The sequence below is a fragment of the Protopterus annectens genome, chromosome 2.part0 (assembly GCF_019279795.1).
Source record: "Protopterus annectens isolate FY-2018-M chromosome 2.part0, PAN1.0, whole genome shotgun sequence".
Classification (NCBI taxonomy): domain Eukaryota; kingdom Metazoa; phylum Chordata; order Ceratodontiformes; family Protopteridae; genus Protopterus; species Protopterus annectens.
Window position 1 is genome coordinate 1,597,092,929 of NC_056728.1, and position 22,731 is coordinate 1,597,115,659.

Below are 22,731 nucleotides of genomic sequence, written 5' to 3' on the forward strand. Positions count from 1 at the left end.
GACAAAGTAAAAGAAGAGTACTTATATTAATTGCAAGATGTGCTCAAATAGTGATAGAAGAGGATAGAAAAGAAAATAATGACAGATGTATTGTGCTAAGGGGCTACTGGCAAGGGAGGAAGATTACATTGGCATGTGTTTATATTCCTCCTAAAACTGCTATAATGGAGCTTAAGAAAATTCTGGAGAAATAATCAGTTTTCAGCAAGGAATGCCACTTATAGGTGAGGACTGGAATTTAATTTGTAGCAGTAAAGATGTGTCTGGGGATCCAGAAGTAAAAGTATAACAAAGAAGGGTAGATTTTTGAAGAAATTTAAGAAAATATTTAGCATGGAAGCTGTGAGTTCAGTAATAGGAATATATATATATATATATATATATATATATATATATATATATATATATATATATATAGCTGTGAGTTCAGTAATAGGAATATATATATATATATCTATAGTTCAGAATGAATTTAGATATTATTCCCCAAGATATAAAAACTGGGCTAGGTTAGACGGAATTTATATTTCACAGGAACATGTGCATTTAATTGAAAGTCTTGATACACACCAAATAACTATTTCAGATCATACACCAATAACAGCTAAAATAAAAAACACAGGGTAATGAAATAAAAATGAGACACTGGTGCTTTCCCAAATCTATTGAAAAGAAAAGAATTTAAGGCATGGGTAGTGGAGATTATTCAGGAGCTATTCGAGAGGATAGAAATTTCTTCTGAAAATATAGCTAGGTGGTGGATTAAAATTAAGATGGAGCTTAAAAATAGGGTGAAAATAAAAGAAAGGGAACTACTGTTCAGAAGTAACAAGAATTATTTAGAGGGACTGACAAATGTTAAAGTATTGCAGAATAGTGGGAATCTCACAGAACAAGAAGAGGATGAACTGCAGAATGTTAAACAATAAATAAGGGATTACCTCAATAATATGCACAAGTGTAGAAAGATTGCTGTTAAGCAAATGTTTTTTTAATAATAACACTAGAGCACAAAAACTTTTAGCACAAAGGCTCTGGCAACAGAAAGTAGAAAGGGCTGTCACCAAGCTTAGGGAGCCTGTAGCAAGGAAGATAATAAGAAATCCTGTAGATGTATTCGAAATATTTCAAAAATTCTATGAAATTCTGTATAAAGCAGAGAAATATGGAAATCAAGAAAAGATGTGAATGGAAATGTTTATGGAAGAATTAAATATGCCAAGATTAGAGGTAAATGAAACTCGATTACTAATGGTTAAGATAGGTGAAGATGAGATAAAAATTATGATACATAACAAATCTACAGGAAAGTCCTCAGGAATAGATGGTATTCCTGTGGAAGTTTGGAAGGTAAGAGGGGAAAAAAACTGCTAAAGATATGGAAGGTTTTGTTTAACAGTATTTTAAGAGGAGAAAAAGTATCAAGATCCTGGAAGAAAGCAGTACTTGTACTACTTAAAGAGGTTATAGATTTATCAGATCCAGCTTCATACAGGCCCATTTCAATACTAAACTATGAGTATAAAGTGCTCATGTCTATAATTGCTAAAATAATGGCAAAAGTGATAACAAATTGATAGATACGGATCAGTGTGGTTTTGTGGAGCGGAGGCAAACATTTTACAACATTAACAGAACATTGATGATACAGAATGTAAGAACATATCATTGTTGTTGGTGGGTCTTGATGCAGAGAAAGCATTTGACAGATTAAGCTGGGATGTTATGAGGAGGGCAATGGACATATTTGTATTTCTTGAAAAAACTATAAGGAGGATATATGAGGGATTGGAGGGGGTCCTTTCTGATAATTTCTGCTTGAGAAGAGGAACCAGCCAGGGGTGTCCTCTTTCCCTTTGTTACTTGCATTATATATAGAACCACTGGCAAAGAAAATAAGGGATTCAGAAATTCAAGGATATAATTGGCATGATATTCATGAAAAGCTGGCTGTATTTCCAGATGATGTTATTTTATACCTGACAAAACCAGAAAGAGACTTTACAGTGTTGTGGAACATTCTGAGCCAGTTTCAAATCTTTCTGGGATAAAAAAATTAATGACGTTAAAACAAATGCAATATCCATAAATTATATACCCACACATGAACTGGTTCAGCGATATCCATATTTATGGGTACATGATAAAATAAAGTACTTAGGTGTATGGATTAAAATTATTCTTGTGTAGCAGCTAAGGATATGTGGGAAGAGACAAAACAAAAGATAATATATAAACTGAGAAAATAGAATCTTTCTTATATGGATATGGATACTAAGGTGCAAGCATTTAAATTGTTTTTAGTCCCTTTAGTTTTATACACAGTTCAGGCATATTTTTGTCAATCAGAGGAGCAGTTGTGGACAGCAATTAATAAAGAGATGAAGGACTTTATCCTGGGGGGATGGCAAGAGTCAAGTGGGATAAGCTGATTCTTTCAGAAGAGCAGGGCAGATTGGGATTACTCAAACTGAAGGGGCATCTCAAAGCTATACAGTTAAGGCTCCTGTACATAGCACAAACAGAAAACTATAACTCAAAGTGGAAAGGAATGATGATGATATGGGGCAGGAGAGCTCAAGAAGCAAGGAGAGACTTGGAACTGAGGTACTGGGAACAAATAATCAGAGAGGGAAAGACAATAGAATGGGAAGATGCCAAAAATGTATTTGGACTGTAAGTTGGAGATTGCCTTCCCTATCAAGAATTGATATCAGAGTATAGGCAAAGAGAAAGAAATAAGGGGGTGGTCTTAAATGAAAGACCAACACTGGTAGACTTTTTAATATAATCTAGAACAGAAGTTACCAATAAAAAAGGAACAATTAGTAGAGCATATAAAATATTGCATGATAACTATAAGAATCAATCAGAAAGGATTGGGAAGAGAGACTGGATAAGCAATTCGCAAAGAAACAATAAGAGGATATATGTATGTCTCCCAAATATGCAACAAAATCTAGACGATTTAGGATTTTTGCTTGGAAATACTTATATAGATATTTTATACCTCAAGTAAACTCCAAATAATTTTTCCTGAGGTAGATAGCAAATGTTGGAGGTGTGACTGGGAAGAAAGAGGGAATTGGGAATATATTTTCTAGGAGTGCAGTGAGAATGGAAAACTTTAAGGATCCCCTGTGGGATGCACTGTCAAAGATGCTGGGTGAGCAAATTGGTGTGATGAAGATGATTTTTTTAAGTTATGATACAGCATTAGGACTGCCTAGATATTGTAAGCCCTTGCTGTGTCTAATTATGGCGCCAAAAAAGCAATTACTAGAAAATGGAAATCAAAATCTAAACCAATTATACTAGAAGTATTGACTATAGTAATAGAGAAAAACAACTGGAATTGAGATCTTTAGGAAAGGGTAGGAGCAAACTACATAGGAAAAAATGGGAATTGTGTGAGCAATACATACAGGGGAGGAATGAGGCTTAAAATAGGGCTGGGTTTAAATGAGCTATGTAATGTCTGACTGAAAATGATTGGGTAGATTATAAGTGATGTATAACATTTGCAACTGGGAGTGTGTCAGTATGGTCTGTAATGTAAAATGCTTGCAAATAGGATTCTGTCAGTGTGGGTTGTTTCCATTTATATAAATGCATGATTGCCTGTGTCATAAGTGAAGGTTTAATAAAGATGTTTCTTGTTTAAAAAAAACAGTTATACAAAGTATGGAGCATTCTTACAGACTATGGTGTTGTGCTCAATAGGGCACATCCTATGGTTTGTAGTTTTACTGGCAAACTACATTGCTCGTGTGGAGGGTGTAAAAGGATGCAATGGTTTATCTGGACTAAACCAAGGTGGTAAATTATTTTATTTGGATTTCTTTGATTGATATGGATTTTCCATAATGAAAAAATATATATAAAATACAGGAGTGCTCGTAAGTGTACTTTTGGTATCTCAGCAGACTAAATGATGATGACTGACTCTGCAAATATATTTTCAAAACTATGGCCATGTATTCTGACCATTCAAGTTAAGAGAGATGAGCTGTCAGCTGATCACACTTTCAGGGCAATTTTGGTCAGGAGGCTATAATGGTGTCTGTACATATCCAGAAAGCCCTAACATGCAGTCATAGTTCTCAACCTCTTAGCACAAAAAAATCTGGACAAAGCTAAAAATAATTGGGGGACAAAAATAGGGACAACATTTAACTACTGCTCTTTTAAACATAGAAAGTTGCTGGAATCAAATGTCTTGTGTTTCTATGCATTTGCTGAAGGATATGAAGTCTGAAATGCAATTGCCTGTCATTATTTAGTGAATTCAGTCATCACTGACTTGTCACAAAAATCCAGAAAATCACAAATTTTATGAGGAACAGACCAAAAATTTGAGGCAGAAATCTTGACATTCTGTGAAATCTGAACAGTTGAGAGGTATGCACACAGTGAAGGCACACTGGCAGTACCTAGTTAATAATTCTGTACAAAATGAGTACCACTCCCATCAGCAGTAGAGCTGCCCTCAAATACTAGTGGAAGTTGGGAGATGCACAGTGTGAATCGCCCCTGATCAAGACTTCAAAAGCTCAGGCATTGTCAATGTGCTGTGGGAAATCTCAGCTGGCAATTGTTATGGATGTACTTGTAGGATCTACTAATTGATACAGTGAGAAAACTCTGAAAAAAGACCTTCAAAATAACACAAGCAGATGGTTTGGGCATCAACCATAAGACTGAAGCTTAAAGTAGCTTCCAATACCTGGGTTTTCAGAGACTGTGCAAAAGGTAATCTACTAAAACTGAATGATGACATGGGTAAATTCAAAAGCCTTTTCCATCTTGATGACCCTTTTGCTTCTTTTGTTTATGTGAAACTCTTCACTGCCAAATTCTCTGCACATGTAAATAGCTGCACAGATGTTTTCCTCCCCTCAAAAATAAATACGTCGATTTCAAAATTAAACTACTACTGTAGAAACCAAATATTAACAGGCTCTTTAATAAAAGGAAAATATGTTGCACACAAAAATAAATCAAACTCTCAAGATGCTGCATAGACCATCCGTGAGATACTTAAATCACCCACAAACAAGTTCCCAAGGTCCTATCTAGGGCCAAGAACACTGCATCTATGGGGCCAGATCATATACCAGGCTGTCCACTCTTCAGCTAGAAACATGGTTTGCCTGATTCCCCACAGAAACTATTCAATATCAGCCTCAAAATGTGCTTTTTATCAGAATACTAGAGGACAGCAAGAGTTATTCTTCTGAATAAAGGTGGGGCTTCAATGGACACAGGTTATTATCGAGACATAAGCCTGGCCAATCTCATCTATAAGGCTATGGAAAGGATCATTATAGAATTAATATATAAGGACATAGGTAACTTACAGACTATTTACTCAGCCAGTTCTGATTAGTCAAAGGCATGTTCTGCCTACTTAACTTGGCTAACTTCTTCGGACAAGTTACTGAGGCAGTGGATGAGGGCAAAACAGTACACACTACATATATGTAATGTTTGACATCATTCCATACTCAAGTATCATAGATAAACTGTCCCAGCTAAATGGCATTCCCTATTTAATTCATTAGATTGCAAAATGACTCACAAATAGAACCAAGGAAGTTAGGGTGGGTGGCAATACGTCCTTCAAAAGACCTGTTACTAGAGAGTACCACAGGATTCGGTCATTCTGCCATTCCTCTTTGGAATTTACTTCTCAGAGGTCAAAGCTAATGTTACGGGTTTGTGGCTCACCAGGTCTGCAGATGGCTGCAAACTTCATGCAGCAAAAAACTCCCCTGAGGACACCAGGATCCATCAAAAGGGCCTGTCCTAAACAAAGAGCTAGTGACAAAACTATGAATTAAAACTTAACCCCAAGAAGTATGCAATTATGTTCTTTGGCTTGCAAGACTCTTCTTGAAACTATCATATTGACAACACACACCTGGAAACTGTTTCTGTACTTAGGGATTTGTGAACCTATGTGACAAAGAAATCTCCTTTGATCACCATGTATCCACTGGTATAACAAAGTCCTTGTTCTTTGCATAGCTTCTATCTAAATAAACTTTGTCAGATCCAGAGTTGTAATCATTCCATTGTGCTCAGCACTCATTAGGCCATTCATTGAGACTAATGCTCCTTGTTGAATTTACCTGCCCAAACATTTGTTCATAGGTTCATAGGTTCATAGGTTCATACTAGGCTATCTGCCCTGGGGCAATTATAAGCCTAGCCCGATTCTGTATGGCTTACGCCACCCCTTAATTTGAGTATACTGTGCCCTTTTTAAGGTTTAGTTTACTGTGCCTCTGTCTAATAGTGACACGGGAGTAATCCCTGGGACAAATCTACGATCCCCCATCCACTTATCGAGATTCTTCTTGAAGAGATTTAGTGAGGTGCTCTGCCTCACATGAACTGAAATTCTATTCCAGTGCGAAGGGAGCCTCTGGGTTATGAACCTGTCCCCCCAGCAAGTTCTATTTATTTCTGTGCTGAGGTTCAAGTCCCTCAAGCGTGTGGCTCTCAGGGATTTAGATTTACTGAGGTGGAGCATGTCCATTAATTCTGGATTTGACATAGCTTTGTATGTCAGGCAAAGATCGCCTCGAAGTAGGCAGTATGCAACTGAGTAGAGCTGGAGTTTTTTTAACCGAGCAGCATATGGCATCTGTTTGAGACCCTTGATCCTCTTGGTGAGATACTTTTGGGGTCTTTCTAATTGCTGCAGGTGTCGGGTAAGGTACATCCCAAAAGGGGCATTGTATTCTATGATGGGCCTGATGAGGGATGAATAAAGGGGCACAATTACCTCTCCTGATCTAGATGTGAAACCCTTAGTGATGAGGTGGGCTATGTAGAAGGTCTTTCTAACCACTTTGGCAATGTGGTTTTCAAAGGAGAGATTGCTATCAACTTGGGTCCCCAGGTCCCTAATAACTTTTTCTGTACTTAATGGGTTTCCGCCTATGTGGTAATTTGTGGGCACATTGTTTTTGCCAAAGGGTATGATTATACATTTTTTGACATTTAGCTTTAAACCATGGCGCTGGCACCAGTTATCTGTCTATGTGAGACCTTTTTGAAGGATGTTTGTGTCAGCTGGAGAGTTGATTATGGCGCCCAGTTTGCAGTCGTCTGCGAACTTGGTGAGCCATAGTCCTCCCACGTTTGCCTGTACCTCGGAAAAGTATATACCAAACAAGAGTGGTCCCAGGACAGAACCCTGTGGGATGCCACTTGTGACCGGTTTCGAGTCTGACATGGCTCCATCAACTCTCACTCTGTGGGTTCTGTCTTTGAGCCAGTTTGCGACCCATCTTGTGACATAGGGGTTTATATTTAAGCTGGATAGCTTATCTACGATGCCCGAGTGGGGTATTGTGTCAAATGCCTTTGCAAGGTCCAGATAGGCTGTGTGGACTACCTTTACTTCATCTATGGCTTTGGTGACTGCTTCAAAGAAGTCAACCAGGTTCAAAAGGCAGGATCTGCCCTTGACAAAGCCGAACTGGGTAGGATCTAGTGTCTGTAGGTCCCCAATGTCTTTGTTTATGAGCTCCATGATGATCCTTTCCATAGCCTTGCAGACTATGCTAGTCAGGCTTATGGGGCAATAGTTTCCAGGGTCCATAGAGGCTCCACCTTTGTGGAGTGGGACCACTGTTGCTGTACGCCATTCTGTGGGCACATATCCTGTAGTGAGGCTGAGATTGTATAGCTGTTTTATTTGAGGGATTAGTTCCTCTTGTAGTTCATGTAGGACACAACCTGGGATGCCATCTGGTCCCATGGAAGCAGTGTTTTTGCTTTGGAGAGGGCAGCCTTCACCTGAGCATCTGAGATGTTTGGGAGGCAGCCCTCTGCCGGGATAGATACTTGCTCTTTGGGGAGGGAAGAAGTTTGCACTGAACCTGTCTGGCAGGATATTGGCGATGTCTGTGGGTTCAGTGTATTTTTTGTCATTTAGAATCAACTCAGAACAAGTCTGGGAGTTGCATCCCAGGTTTCTAACATAACTGAAAAAAGCCTTATGATTGTCTTTGGTGTCCTGTGCAATTTTTCTCTCAAAGCTGGCCTTGGAGGATTTTATGAGGGATCGTAATTTTTTTGCTAGTACTGATCAGAGATGCCTTCCTTATTAGGGATTTTGCTCTATCATGTAGTAGCATCCTCCTTCTGTTGTACAGTTTATTTATGGCAGGGGTCCACCAGACTGGACGCCTGCCTTTGGATGATTGGGTCTTGGTTTTGTTTGGGATAGCATGATCCATGCATTCCTGGAGATGTCTGTAGAATGCATTTATATAGGATTCTGCAGTTTGGGCTGTAGTTTCCACTGGCCCTGGGGCCTTGAAGGATTCCACTTCGGTTTTGAGAAGTGAGAAGTTCACTTTTGAGACGTTTTTCACTGTGGTTTTCTGGGCTGGGGGTGGGGTTGGGATGTGGACATCCCGTGAAATTAATTTATGGTCTGATCTTACCAATGAGGGATATACTTCTGGTGTGGAGCATAGAATCCCCATGTTGGTAATGATCAGGTCTAGTATGTTGTCTCCTCTTGCGGGAGTGGTGACTAGTTCTTTCATAGCATTTGAGTTTATAATTTCCAGAAATCTTTGGGCTAAGGTGCTGGGGCTTGAGTAGTGCTTCCAGTCAATGTTTGGGTGGTTGAAGTTACCCAATATAATGGTGTTCGGAGAGATCTTCATGTTCTCCAATGTTTTCAGGAAAGCCGAATGGGATTCCTGACTTTGAGAGGGTGGTCTGTAGGATGCTATAAACTGAAAAGCAGTCTTGCCCACTGTTAGTTGCACATGGATGGTCTCCGATACTTCGTGCAATGCCACTAACCTGGAGGTGTGGATATCCTTGATAAATATGGAAACTCCCCCTCCTTTTCTGGTTCGGTCCGGGTTTTGGGGCCGAAAAGCATGATATGAGGTATAGCCTGGTAGTGCTGGGGTGCTCTCTGGAGCCTTGAACCAGGTTTCTGTCACTGCACAGATATCAATGTTCTCCATACTGAGGAGAGCTTCGAGTGTGCATCTTGAGGTTAAGACTTTTGGCGTTAGCAGCATTACCCTTAGTTTCTTGTTCCTTGTGCTGTCTATGGGGTGGGTTTGACTTTGAGCCTTGCCTAGAAAAGGCACTATGGGGTGGCAAGACCCTTTGCCAATATCCGAAAGCCCAGTGGTGACAGGTGCAAGCCGTCCCTAGTGAAGCAACGTGGCTTGTCGAGCATGTCATCCCAGGCTGACAGACACTGGATCCCCTTTGAATGACACCAACATTTTAGCCAATTGTTAAAATCGATCATTTTGTCTTTGTACTGTGGCATCATTCTAGGTGAGGGTAAGATGCTGCTCAAGGTCAGGGTCATACCAGCCTGGGCTACATGATCAGAGAGCTCCTCTATGCCTCTTTCATGTAGTCCAGGGAGGTACGTCTCAGGTCATTCACACCAGCATGTACAATGACTGAGTCATATTTGTATTTGCTTTAGAGTGACCAGAGTGCTTGCGTTATGTGTCGGATCCTAGCACCTGACAGGCAGCTCACTGTGACCTTGTCTTTATTCAGCCTGGTGAGCGGGACATCAGTGTGTCTGACAATAGAGTCACCTATAACAAGAGTATCAGGTGTGTTATTCAGCCTTAAGGGCTGTGGCTGCTTGGCACACTGACTCTGTGGGTTATGTGTTGTGTGTGTTTTGTTTTGAGGTAGCGTTTGCTTGGATGTCTGCTTTGGAGGTCTCTGTTGCTTAGGTAGATTTTTATTTAGAACCTCCGAGTATGTTTTTGTGTATTTATGTGTTTGGTTCGCTGATGTGTTGGGACTATGTGATACTGGAATTGTGTTGTGTGAGGTTACCTTCTCCTCCTGACTGGTTACACCAGTTTTGAGATGAGAGAGCTCAGCCTTCAGTTTGGCTAAATAGTTGCATCTCTCACATATATTTGAACCTGTTTGGAGGAGGAGAGGGTTGTCCGTGTACATGAGACAGTTGTAACATTGCCTCAAAATTCCCAGATTCACCAGCTGGACTGGAGAGGAAACCATTGACTGACCTTTGGACATGCTAGAGTAATAGTGAAACTGAATTTAAGATGGACCAATAGAGGACAGGGTAATCGTAGAGAGTATAAGAGTAAGTAGTGCTTATGGTTTAATAGTGCTAACTTGTAGGATTACTTAATTGGACCAGTGAAGGGCCTTAGAATGAGAATATGGTGTTTAAATTGAGAGATAGAGCAGTTCTAAGGGAAAAAGTGAAGAGCAGACTTTGTGGAGCCAGGAATAGTTTAAACCCAATTAGGCGGCACTGCCCGCTGTTGCACTATGCGCAAAACCGCGCAAAAGAGGGTTTTAAGAGAGGAAGATGAAGGAGTTTTGGAAATGACCCAGAATGGCCAATAAAACTACAGTTTCAAGTCAGTAACCACTCCCACAGGGGCAGGCAGGCTGCTCAATGTTTTTCACTGCCACTTATCAACAGAGAGTCTTTCCTTTAGCCCAAGCAAAAAATGGCCTCACAAAAACTTACAAACAGTTCAAGAACAGCAAGCCTGTAACTGAACTTTTTTAAATCTCAGAAAAGTGGGAAAAAGCAAGATTTTTTTTTTTTTGTTTTTCAGAGATAGCAGAGGTTAACAAGTATCAACAAGTTATAACAGTGCAGTAAATGACCCCACACAAGAGTGCTAGGCCAAAGACAGATAAACTGCAAGTTTTGAGAAAAAAACGATTTTAAAAATAAGTGCAAACAGGAAATTCAGTAAACAGCTCTAGGTTGTGCTCTAAATACAGTTACTAATGCAGAAATCAAATTTAACAAGCCAGAAAATGCTCAAAATAGGCGGCTATGCAGAAAACTTAGCAAATAAACAGAGGAAAAATACTTAAAGTCTCAAAAGTGGCTCCTTTCTTCTCTCAGCGTTTTCCCCTCTTGGTGGGTGCTTCACCAACAGCCAACAAGCCTGAAAATATGCCAAAACCATGAGGCAACCAGGTTTTAAGAGAGGAAGATGAAGGAGTTTTGGAATTGACCCAGAATGGCCAATAAAACTACAGTTTCAAGTCAGTAACCACTCCCACAGGGGCAGGCAGGCTGCTCAATGTTTTTCACTGCCACTGATCAACAGCGAGACTTTCCTTTAGCCCAAGCAAAGAAATGTCCTCACAGAAACTTACAAACAGTTCAAGAACAGCAAGCCTGTAACTGAACTTTTTTAAATCTCAGAAAAGTGGGAAAAAAGCAAGATTTTTTTGTTTTTGTTTTTTCAGAGATAGCAGAGGTTAACAAGTATCAACAAGTTATAACAGTGGAGTAAATGACCCCAAACAAGAGTGCTAGGCCAAAGACAGATAAAATGCAAGTTTTCAGAAAAAAACTATTTTAAAAATAAGTGCAAACAGGAAATTCAGTAAACAGCTCTAGGTTGTGCTCTAAATGCAGTTACTAATGCAGAAATCAAATTTAACAAGCCAGAAAATGCTCAAAATAGGCGGCTATGCAGAAAAACTTAGCAAATAAACAGAGGAAAAATATTTAAAGTCTCAAAAGTGGCTCCTTTCTTCTCTCAGCATTTTCTCCTCTTGTTGGGTGCTTCACCAACAGCCAACAAGCCTGAAAAGACACCAAAACCACGAGGCAACCAGGTTTTAAGAGAGGAAGATGAAGGAGTTTTGGAATTGACAGAGAATGGCCAATAAAACTACAGTTTCAAGTCAGTAACCACTCCCACAGGGGCAGGCAGGCTGCTCAATGTTTTTCACTGCCACTGATCAACAGAGAGACTTTCCTTTTGCCCAAGCAAAAAATGGCCTCACAGAAACTTGCAAACAGTTCAAGAACAGCAAGCCTGTAACTGAACTTTTTTAAATCTCAGAAAAGTTGGAAAAAAGCAAGATTTTTTTTGTTTTTTCAGAGATAGCAGAGGTTAACAAGTATCAACAAGTTATAACAGTGCAGTAAATGACCCCACACAAGAGTGCTAGGCCAAAGACAGATAAAATGCAAGTTTTGAGAAAAAAATGATTTTAAAAATAAGTGCAAATAGGAAATTCAGTAAACAGCTCTAGGTTGTGCTCTAAATACAGTTACTAATGCAGAAATCAAATTTAACAAGCCAGAAAATGCTCAAAATAGACGGCTATGCAGAAAAATTAGCAAATAAATAGAGGAAAAATACTTAAAGTATCAAAAGTAGCTCCTTTCTTCTCTCAGTGTTTTCTCCTCTTGGTGGGTGCTTTAACAACAGCCAACAAGCCTGAAAAGACGCCAAAACCTCGAGGCAACCAGGTTTTAAGAGAGGAAGATGAAGGAGTTTTGGAATTGACCAAGAATGGCCAATAAAACTACAGTTTCAAGTCAGTAACCACTCCCACAGGGGCAGGCAGGCTGCTCAATGTTTTTCACTGCCACTGATCAACAGAGAGACTTTCCTTTAGCCCAAGCAAAAAATGGCCTCACAGAAACTTACAAACAGTTCAAGAACAGCAAGCCTGTAACTGAACTTTTTTAAATCTCAGAAAATTGGGAAAAAAGCAAGATTTTTTTTGTTTTTGTTTTTTCAGAGATAGCAGAGGTTAACAAGTATCAACAAGTTATAACAGTGTAGTAAATGACCCCACACAAGAGTGCTAGGCCAAAGACAGATAAAATGCAAGTTTTGAGAAAAAAACGATTTTAAAAATAAATGCAAACAGGAAATTCAGTAAACAGCTCTAGGTTGTGCTCTAAATACAGTTACTAATGCAGAAATCAAATTTAACAAGCCAGACAATGCTCAAAATAGGTGACTATGCAGAAAAACTTAGCAAATAAACAGAGGAAAAATATTTAAAGTCTCAAAAGTGGCTCCTTTCTTCTCTCAGCATTTTCTCCTCTTGGTGGGTGCTTCACCAACAGCCAACAAGCCTGAAAATATGCCAAAACCACGAGGCAACCAGGTTTTAAGAGAGGAAGATAAAGGAGTTTTGGAATTGACCCAGAATGGCCAATAAAACTACAGTTTCAAGTCAGTAACCACTCCCACAGGGGCAGGCAGGCTGCTCAATGTTTTTCACTGCCACTGATCAACAGAGAGACTTTCCTTTAGCCCAAGAAAAAAATGCCCTCACAGAAACTTACAAACAGTTCAAGAACAGCAAGCCGGTAACTGAACTTTTTTAAATCTCAGAAAAGTGGGAAAAAAGCAAGTTTTTTGTTTTTGTCAGAGATAGCAGAGGTTAACAAGTATCAACAAGTTATAACAGTGCAGTAAATGACCCCACACAAGAGTGCTAGGCCAAAGACAGATAAAATGCAAGTTTTCAGAAAAAAAACGATTTTAAAATAAGTGCAAACAGGAAATTCAGTAAACAGCTCTAGGTTGTGCTCTAAATACAGTAACTAATGCAGAAATCAAATTTAACAAGCCAGAAAATGCTCAAAATAGGCGGCTATGCAGAAAAACTTAGCAAATAAAAAGAGGAAAAATACTTAAAGTCTCAAAAGTGGTTCCTTTCTTCTCTCAGCGTTTTCTCCTCTTGGTGGGTGCTTCACCAACAGCCAACAAGCCTGAAAAAATTGGAATTACCACAATGCTTTCTCACTATAAAAAAACAAGCACCTAAATTGTAAAATCTAAGTAGGTCGTCTCAACGCTTATTCATCTTCCCAGTATCATACAGGCTACTTTGAGGCAACTTCTGTCTTGTGTATAGAGTTTGAACAGGTGCTATTCTGTCAGACTTATTACACATTTGCAAGCCCACTAGTATCCTAAACACTTGCACAAGCGATCTCAGTCTCTTATAGGTTCATAGGTTCATTGTTAAGTGCTAGGCTAGCTGCCCTTGTGGGCCATTTTAAGCCTATATGATTTCACATTTGGTGCTAGAATTAACCTATTCCATTTGGTGTTAGATTGGCCTTACCCATCCCATGGTTGATAATTATATACCACCCCTGCTGAGAATAACTGTGATCATACCATAGGTACTTTGAGTGATCTCATGCATGGGATAGAGCATTTAGGTGCTGCCCCTGTCCATTAGTATTACAGGGGACAGTCCTTGGGTAAATTTTCTTTTTCCCATCCATATATCCAAGTTGAGCTTGAAAATGGACAGGGATGAGCTTTGTATTACAAGGATAGGGAGTCTGATCCAGAGCAGCAGTGTCCTATACAAGATATGTCTGTCCCACAAACCATTGTATTGATGTAGAAGAAGAGGTTTAGATCCCTAGACAGAGTATTTTTGATGCCATTTGATTTGCTGATGTACAGTAACTCCATTAATATTGGGTAAGAGGAAGCCAAGTATGCCAGGCACAAGTTACCTCCTAGCAGTCTGCAGGACACTGAGTATAGTGTCATGGCTTCTAGGCATTCCATCTAGGACATATTGTTTTGGCCTCATAACCTTTTAGTAAGTATCTCTGTGGATGTTGCAGTTTCTGCATGTGTCCGGACAGATACTTGCCAAACGGAAATTATACTCAATGATTGGCCTAATGAAGGATGAATAAATGGGGACAATGACTTCCCTAGATCTAGACACAATCATTTGCTTATAAGCTGTGCAATATAGAAGGACTTTCTTATGACAGGAAACACATATTGGTCAAATGTTATGTCATTGTCCAAATAAGTTCCCAAATCCTGAACAACTGAGTTAACTTTCAGAGGCATATTGTCAATGTGGTAGTCCCCATGGGTACATGAATTCCCAAAAGTTATAATACTGTATTTTTTTAAATTTAGCTTCAGTCCATGAGTTTAGCAACAGTTATTTCTTTGGGACAAACCTTCCTGCAGGATGGCTAAGTCATTTGGAGATTCAATTACTGCTGCTAGCTTGCAGTCATCTACAAATGTAGTCTCTTGTAAAGTAAATAGAACATGTCAGAGGGATAGGATTGTATCATTGAAAATACTGCTTCTATGTAACTGTCATCCACTACACAGAAATCAGTGTACTTCTCTTGCTCTGTTAAAATGTAATTTGGACAAATAAATAGGTAACAAAAAAAATCACTCCAGGTTTAATACCCTTGTTCCTTGTGGATAGGGAAAACATGTAAATGTCCCAACATATCCTTGTTTGACCCATCTCTGAGTGTTTTGTGTGCAAAATATGAGGGCTAAATATTACCATGGGAATGTAAAGCTAGGCTTTTTAAGATCTCACAGATCAATACCTTGTAAGTACTTATGAACCTATGAACCCCATGAACCTTTGAACCTAACAGGTAATGACAAGCCTGAAACACAATAGTCGCAGCACCCCTAATGAAATAAATGCGAGTGGGAGGTGTTTGGTAAGGTCTTAGATGATTTCATAAATGCTCTAGCAATGCAAACATAAACTCAAAATGGGAAGAATTAATGCTTTCCAAGCTGTTGCCAGCAAGAGTGAATAAAAGCTGACCTTGACTTCAGAAGTTTTAGACAAGGAGAAGGAAAAGTTAAAGGAATTCCTGAATCCTGTGGACATATCCTGCACTGAGGAAACAGTGCCAGAAATGGACAGTGCTACGGCATTAATTATGATAAATAAGGTTTCTGCATTGGATAAACAATTTCCTTCTGGCAAGATAGTTGAATTGGAGTGGATCTAGCAAGAAATGTTGAAGGCACTGTGAAATATTGAGATGTTATAGCTAACATGCTTTTGTTCAGTATTGTTTGAATAGCTGAAACAGTATTTCTGGATTGGGAATCTGGACTAATTGTTTCCATATTCAAAAAGGGGACAGAGGGCTGTGGTCTGATTACAGAGGTATCATAATCTTCAACCTTCTTTGTGGGGGTCATATGTCAGGGTACTAGAAAAGAAACTGTATTCAGCAACTGTGATTCCTATTTAGGAGGAACAAGACAGATTCTGTCCTGGCTGTGAAATAATGAAATAGTTCCTAGTCATTACATGAATATTCGGGAGGTCTTAGGGTTTGATCCTGACCTTTGGCTAGACTTGAAATAGTCTGCAGACTGATAGTCTTGTATCTGCCAATAAACAAATGTATATGCTTAAGCCTTTTTATATTTTTTTGGCTTTGAATATAATAAACGTTTCTACTATAGATTTGAAAATAATGAATATACTGATACTGCAGCTAAAGATATTTAAATGAGTTCTATAATCTGAAAATGCTGGCAAAGGGGTGATATGTTTGTGATTATGCTTTTAGAGATGATAAAGAAAATACGATGTTCATGATTCTCACTGGTGCAGTAGCTTATGGGTTATATCCTGCCAAGGATACAGTACCCACCCAGCTTCTCACAGCTCTAACCCCTTCCCAGACAGTCACTCTGGCTGTCTACAGGCTAGTCTCATTTGGAGGGGAGTATAAAAGTAGCCAGAGTAACTGAAAATCTTCAGTACTTTCGTACCATCACACAGCTGAGACTTCTGCAGTTTGGCATTTGGACAAAGCATCCTGTTAGACAAATAAGACCTCTTTTGGGACCCCTTCTTCACATAAAAAATTATATTCTGGATATTTTTTAGTGTTTTTACTTTTTTTTTTTGTGGTAAATAGCATTATGTCACTTTAAGAATACCAGCTATTAACACACATTACTGTTATAGTCTTTCTAGGAATTGTCTAGGATTTGGCTGTCATTTAGCGCCCTAAGTGTATTTCTTGCTTTTTAAATGCATTTGTGCAGCTGGAAAGTATTTTTCGAGGAAAATAATAGGACTATATGCAATTGATTCTGCTTACACTTAGTTTGCTTAGGTTTATGCTGCATTACAGGGCAGCTAATTTATTTAATTCTGTATCATTTTTGACATGAGATTTTTGTGTGTTGCTTGTGTTATTTTGTTTTGGGGTAAATTTGTTAGGACTGGAAGGGTAGTGTGCTGTTTTTGCTAATTAGTGACAACTTACTTTCCAACTGACTCCTTCAGACATACCTTACTGACAATTAGACTTCTTCTCTGGTGTCAGCATGCAAACTTTCCCCAGTCCTGCTGATCCTTTCCTTAACATACCTAAAAAGAAAGAAAAAAAAAAAAAAAAGCATTTGAAACACAAGGCTGTGCCTCTCACATGGGCTATTACTTTGTTGCAACTGATGGTGGGTGACTCTGCAGTGGTCACTGCTGGTTCATCAGACCACTTGACTATTTACTTTGATCCTGCTGGTGTAGCCTTGCTGGCCAGTATAAATACAGGGTTAGAGATGTCCTCTGCTGCTGTATCAGTGCCCTGCTTGGTCATGGGGAACCATCCAGTTTGGGTATGGGGGATACTTCAAAAGGATTTTCTCGAGCCGTCTGGAGAAAGAGTACTTTTGTTAGGATGATATGCTGCCCACTAGGCATTCCCCCATTAGAGATGTAAACAAAGAAAAAAAAAGAAGAAACAGAAATCTAATCATATTGAAAATAAAGAAGTAGTTCCCGTCTGTAAAAATGTTATTACCCTTGGCAGGAGTTTATTACAGTCAGTCAGCTCTGGGTGCTCTATAATGTATTCTAATACTACTGCTCCTCTGTCTATGGAAGAGGGTAACCTTTGTGATGAATGATGTTGATAGAGACAGCATTAGCCTTCTCCAGGATTCTATTACCCAAGGTTCTGATTCAATGGATAATGAGCCTGAAGTGCTACCAATGGAAACATTCTCCCTTACTGAGACTATTTCCAAACTGAGGGGTGCATTTGCTTGGGAACAAACAGATGTCTCAGAATTGGGCAAATATTATGATTTAATTGAACAAGAAATCCCTATTTTTGCACTCATTCCTAGTGTTGTCCCTGTTTTGGAGGACAGGTTAAATGCTGCCTGTAATGTTCCTAAAAAAGCATAAAAATTGCATGGAGTTTCACATACAAATAAATGTCTCTGCTCTCATCTCATAGCTAATACTGCTGCAATCACTCCTATGGCTCAAGCATAAAAAAAAAAAAATTGCATCCTCCAACTCACTTCCTGGGATAAGGAAGGGAGGTGACTGGTTAGACAAGGTGAGAGACTTTTTTCTTCTGCCACATTAGTCTTAAGAATCCTGAACTACCAGGATTATATGTGGAAGTTCATTTTGAAGTGTGCTAAAAGCTTGAAAGAACTTTCTTCATCTCTGACCCCTGAAGGTAGGTGTTATGTGAAACAGATTTTGTCTAACTTGTCTCAAGTTTCTAAGTATGCCTAAAAGTGCATGTATGGTTGCACTGATACTGTTTCAAGGACACCTGTTTGAGCTACTGTTTTGAGGAGATTTGTTTTGGTAAGTAACCAAAACATTTCAAATGACTTAAAGTCTGAAATTTTGAGTTCTCCTCTAGACTCAGAAGTTTTGTCTGGATTTGTTGCTACTCAGCTACTCAAACAATTGGATGGGAGAAGCAAATTAAATCATGGAGTTTCTAGGAATTTTCAGGTCCCCAAATTCTTCCCTTCTAAAACCTCTACCCCTTTCAAAGGATGAAACAGGCAGAGAATCCATCCATCCATCCAGCCACAACACCATTTTCCCATTTTTTTCACAAGGGAGTCTGGGTGTTACTTCAACAGTGGCAAACATCTAAAACCAAGGGTCACACCATCGAATGGCTAGCTCTGACATGGCAGAACAGATGAAAATGCAGCGTAATAAAAAGCAGGCACCAAAGAGAAGGTTAACAACAACAACACAAAAACAACTTAAAAAACAAGGAAATTCCCAAAGGGTCAGACCTCAGCTTTAGGAACACTAAGCCACAGGTCTGGTCAACTTTCTTCAGCCCCCTTCCCTTATTCCATTTCCACTGTCAAATCATCTGTGCTCAGTACCCAGGACTAGTATCAGATAATTTCAGACAGAAGGGTTTTAAAGATGATTCAGGAGGGTTACAGCTGGCAATGAATATATTTTCCTCCTCCGTCCAGGGGATTCCTCCATCTTCTAAACCAAATAGACTTGAAAAAGACTTTGAAAAATACTACCCAGAAAGTAAACTTACCATAACTGTAAATGTTCTAATAGGTAACAGTTGCAGTAGCTGTTCTCTCCCTCCATCTCCTTTCTGTGGCTGTCTTGGGTATTGCTAGGGTATGGATATGTATATTTATATATACCCTTGCATATATAGTTACTCTTGTTTTACTTTTTCTAGCCTTTATCCTTTCAGGGCTACTGCCTCCCTTCCTGAGGCAAGAACATTCTAAAGCTTTTGGCACTTTAACTGCTTTTTATATGGAGCCTACCTGAGCTCCTGGAATTTATAGTGCATGGAAGGCACTCTAAAGTTTTGAAAAGTTGGCAGGTTGGTCAAATCTTTGGTAGTATGTAACTCCAGTAGCTTAGTTTGCTGCAATGTCTTTTATTTGAACTTCAATTGTTATAATAAGTTTACTTACACAACTGTACTATCTTAAACTATATATATTAGGTAAGGAGATTGTTGGTAGTGTGTGTTTTTGTGTCCGAGTGTGCCTTATGTAGTGGTAGTGTTACAAGAAGGTTTTGTTTTATGGTGAGGTGTAGGGTTAAAGTTAGGAGAAGGGGCAAGGTTAGAGTTAGGATTAGCAACCATTACTAAAGTGGTGCAGACGGCCGTTCAATATTATGTAATTTCAAACTTCTTAATGCTAGTATTTTACATGCAACATTAAGAACATTCAGTTATGCATAATACAACCATACACACACACACACACACACACACACACACACACACACACACACACACACACACACAATATATATATATTAGATATAGATATAGATATATATATAGACATATAGATGACTATATGTATATGTGTGTGTGTATGTGTACACTATATATCTATCTATATATATATGTATATATATATATATATATATCTAGAGAGGTGACAGTCCATTGAACAAAAATATCCAAAGATATATATATATATATATATATATATATATATATATATATATATATATATTTATAGATATCTCTCTCTCTCTCTCTCTATATATATATATATATATATATATATATATATATATATATATATATATATACGGAATAGTACATAGACTTAGAGCAAGGCATAATAGTTATTTAAATGTGGCATCTTGAACATCATCTTTGTTTTTGTAGAGCCATTGATCGATTTAATACCCAAAGCAATAAAGAGCAAAAGAGAAATGGAAAGGCTGTCAGTGTCAAAATAAATAGTGCAGATATGCTAAATATCTTTATTATTAACCTTTCAGTTCCCTTGTTAACCAGCAGCAGCCAATTAACAATGCCAAGTGGTCTGTAGTAAATGAAGCAAAAAAAATTCAAATTCAAATCTACTTGATCATCAGAAAGAAATGATCTTTTGAAGTGCAAGACGTATGTTCCGGGGGATTACTTCTGAAGATTAGAAACGTCATTCAGACAGAAAGCCAATAATGACTGCTTTGGGCACACTTGAGAGGCAGTAAATTAATTTATATGTTGAGTGATTTCCAATAAAGGCAAAGTAAGCAGAACAGCAGCATAATTTCTTTGCTATCACCTTATGCCTTGTCTGGTTTCAAATTCGTTTGGCTTTCTCTTTCACAATACATCACAATAAAGCCATGTGTAGACATTCAGGTGATGGGGTAGTGTGTATTTTAAGCATGCCAAATTTATTGAATTGCTGCTGCTGTGAGTTGGATGTGTCTGCATAATGAGCGATATTATAAACTGTACAAATGTGCAGGCACTATGGTATTTACCTACTATTTTGAGATGAGCGTAGTTACTCATCTGCAAAACTTTCAAATATGTTGAGCTTATGAGATGCAAGATGGCAGTTGTTTCTTTACCAGACGTATTGTCAAGATAAAAAAAAAAAACAGTGTTGGGGAAACATCATGAATTCTGCTGTTACTAACTGAATGATATTCTCAGATAAGCATGGAGTTGTAAACAATCATTTCTTCTAGATGTCAGTACCAGAATAAAATCAGCCAATCAGCTGTAAGTGATGGATAGTTTTTCAACGATTCCTACATGCTAAATTTATTTATCCGCAAAGGATCTAGGTGCTAAGCAGGGTAGAATGTACTGAGTGTTCAACAGAAACTAATCCTTTCACAAAGAAAAAGTTGGGGTCTTTTTCTGCCTAACAAACACCCTGTTGTACGGTGGGAGAGACAGTGGGAAAGATCTGGAATAAGCAGTAAACTAGTCTTGATGAGAATGGCATGACTGGCAACACACATGACCAATAACATATACTACCTCTGTGTTTTTTCAGGTTGCTTTATGGCGTTGGAAAATAAAAACGGACCCTGCATTTCAGGATCCCTGTGGTCATGCTATAATCCCAGATCTATGGTAATGAAGGGCTACAACAGGGCATTTAATGCTATCTCAAGGGTCAGAAACCAGTGACTAGGAATAAAAACTCACAGCAAAAGGTAAGTTAAAAAAATGTTAGACTTTATACTGGATATCATCAATGATGTACAAATAATTTTGGTTTCAAGGTGAAAACCCATAACGTCTCATTTATCATTTTGTTCCATTGCAGCAAGGCAGCATAACAGACTACTAATACTGACATTCAAAATATAATAATCACATCACCTCACATTATGGCCAATAGCAGAAGCAATCAAATCAGTCTGACTATGTATTCTGCCTAGTGCTAAGATAATGTGAAAGTACAGTTTTGTACCTACCATAAATGTAGATGTTCGAGGATCTCCATTGCTGCAGTCCTGACATATGGGTATTCCGCTGTCCACAATCGGCCCGAATACGAAAGGGCTAGAACCGGCGTCGGTCATTGGCGCCCGAGACTGATGTCAGTACGTGTCAGTACAAATGCGCATGACCGACGCCATAACCTCAGTCTTTCTTGCCTCAGACGTCAGAATGCAAAAAACACCACCCAAACCCCAACCTAAAAAGAAAAAGGGGGGAAGGAGGGAGGGAAAATTGGACTGCAGCAATGGAGATCCTCGAACATCTACATTTATGGTAGGTACAAAACTGTACTATGTTCTTCGTCTCCCATTGCTGCAGTCCTAACATATGGGTAGAATCCCAGAGCAACGGAAAAAAGGGAGGTAGGCCAACTAAGTAGCATTAGGAGCTGCTAACATGCCCTGTAAGATTGCAGTAGCAAACCCAGCCCTAGACCTAGAATAAAGAGGTAAATGATAATGCTTTGTAAAGGTATGTACAGAACTCCAAGTAGCTGCCTCTAGAATGTCTTTAGTAGCTACCCCTCTCAAAAAAGCAGTAGAGGTGGCCGTAGCCCTAGTAGAATGAGGCCTGATCCCAACTGGAACCTCCTTTCCATGATGAGAGGAACAAAAAGCAATACAATGGCCAATCCACTTGGAAATAGTTTGTTTCGAGACAGCTTTCCCTTGTGAAGTCAAAGCAAACGAAACAAATAATTGTTGAGATCTTCTGAACTCTTTGGTTCTGAACAAATAATACCTTAACTGCCTATGTACATCCAAAGAATGCAAAACTTTTTCCCCTTCATTTTGGGGGTTAGCATAAAAAGTAGGCAAATGTATAGATTGGTTCAATGCCACATTAGAAATCACCTTAGGCAGAAAAGTAGGATTAGTACGTAAGGAAACTCTGTCCTGGTGAAAAATCAGAAAAGGTTCCACTGCCATGAGGGCCTGTAATTCAGATACCCGTCTAGCAGAAGTAACAGCCAATAAAAAAGCAGTCTTCCAAGACAACAACTTCAATTCAGCTGTAGCTGCAGGTTCAAAAGGAGGCAGAGTCAGCTTTTCCAAAACAAAATTAAGATCCCAGGTAGGAGTAGGAGCCCTCCGTGG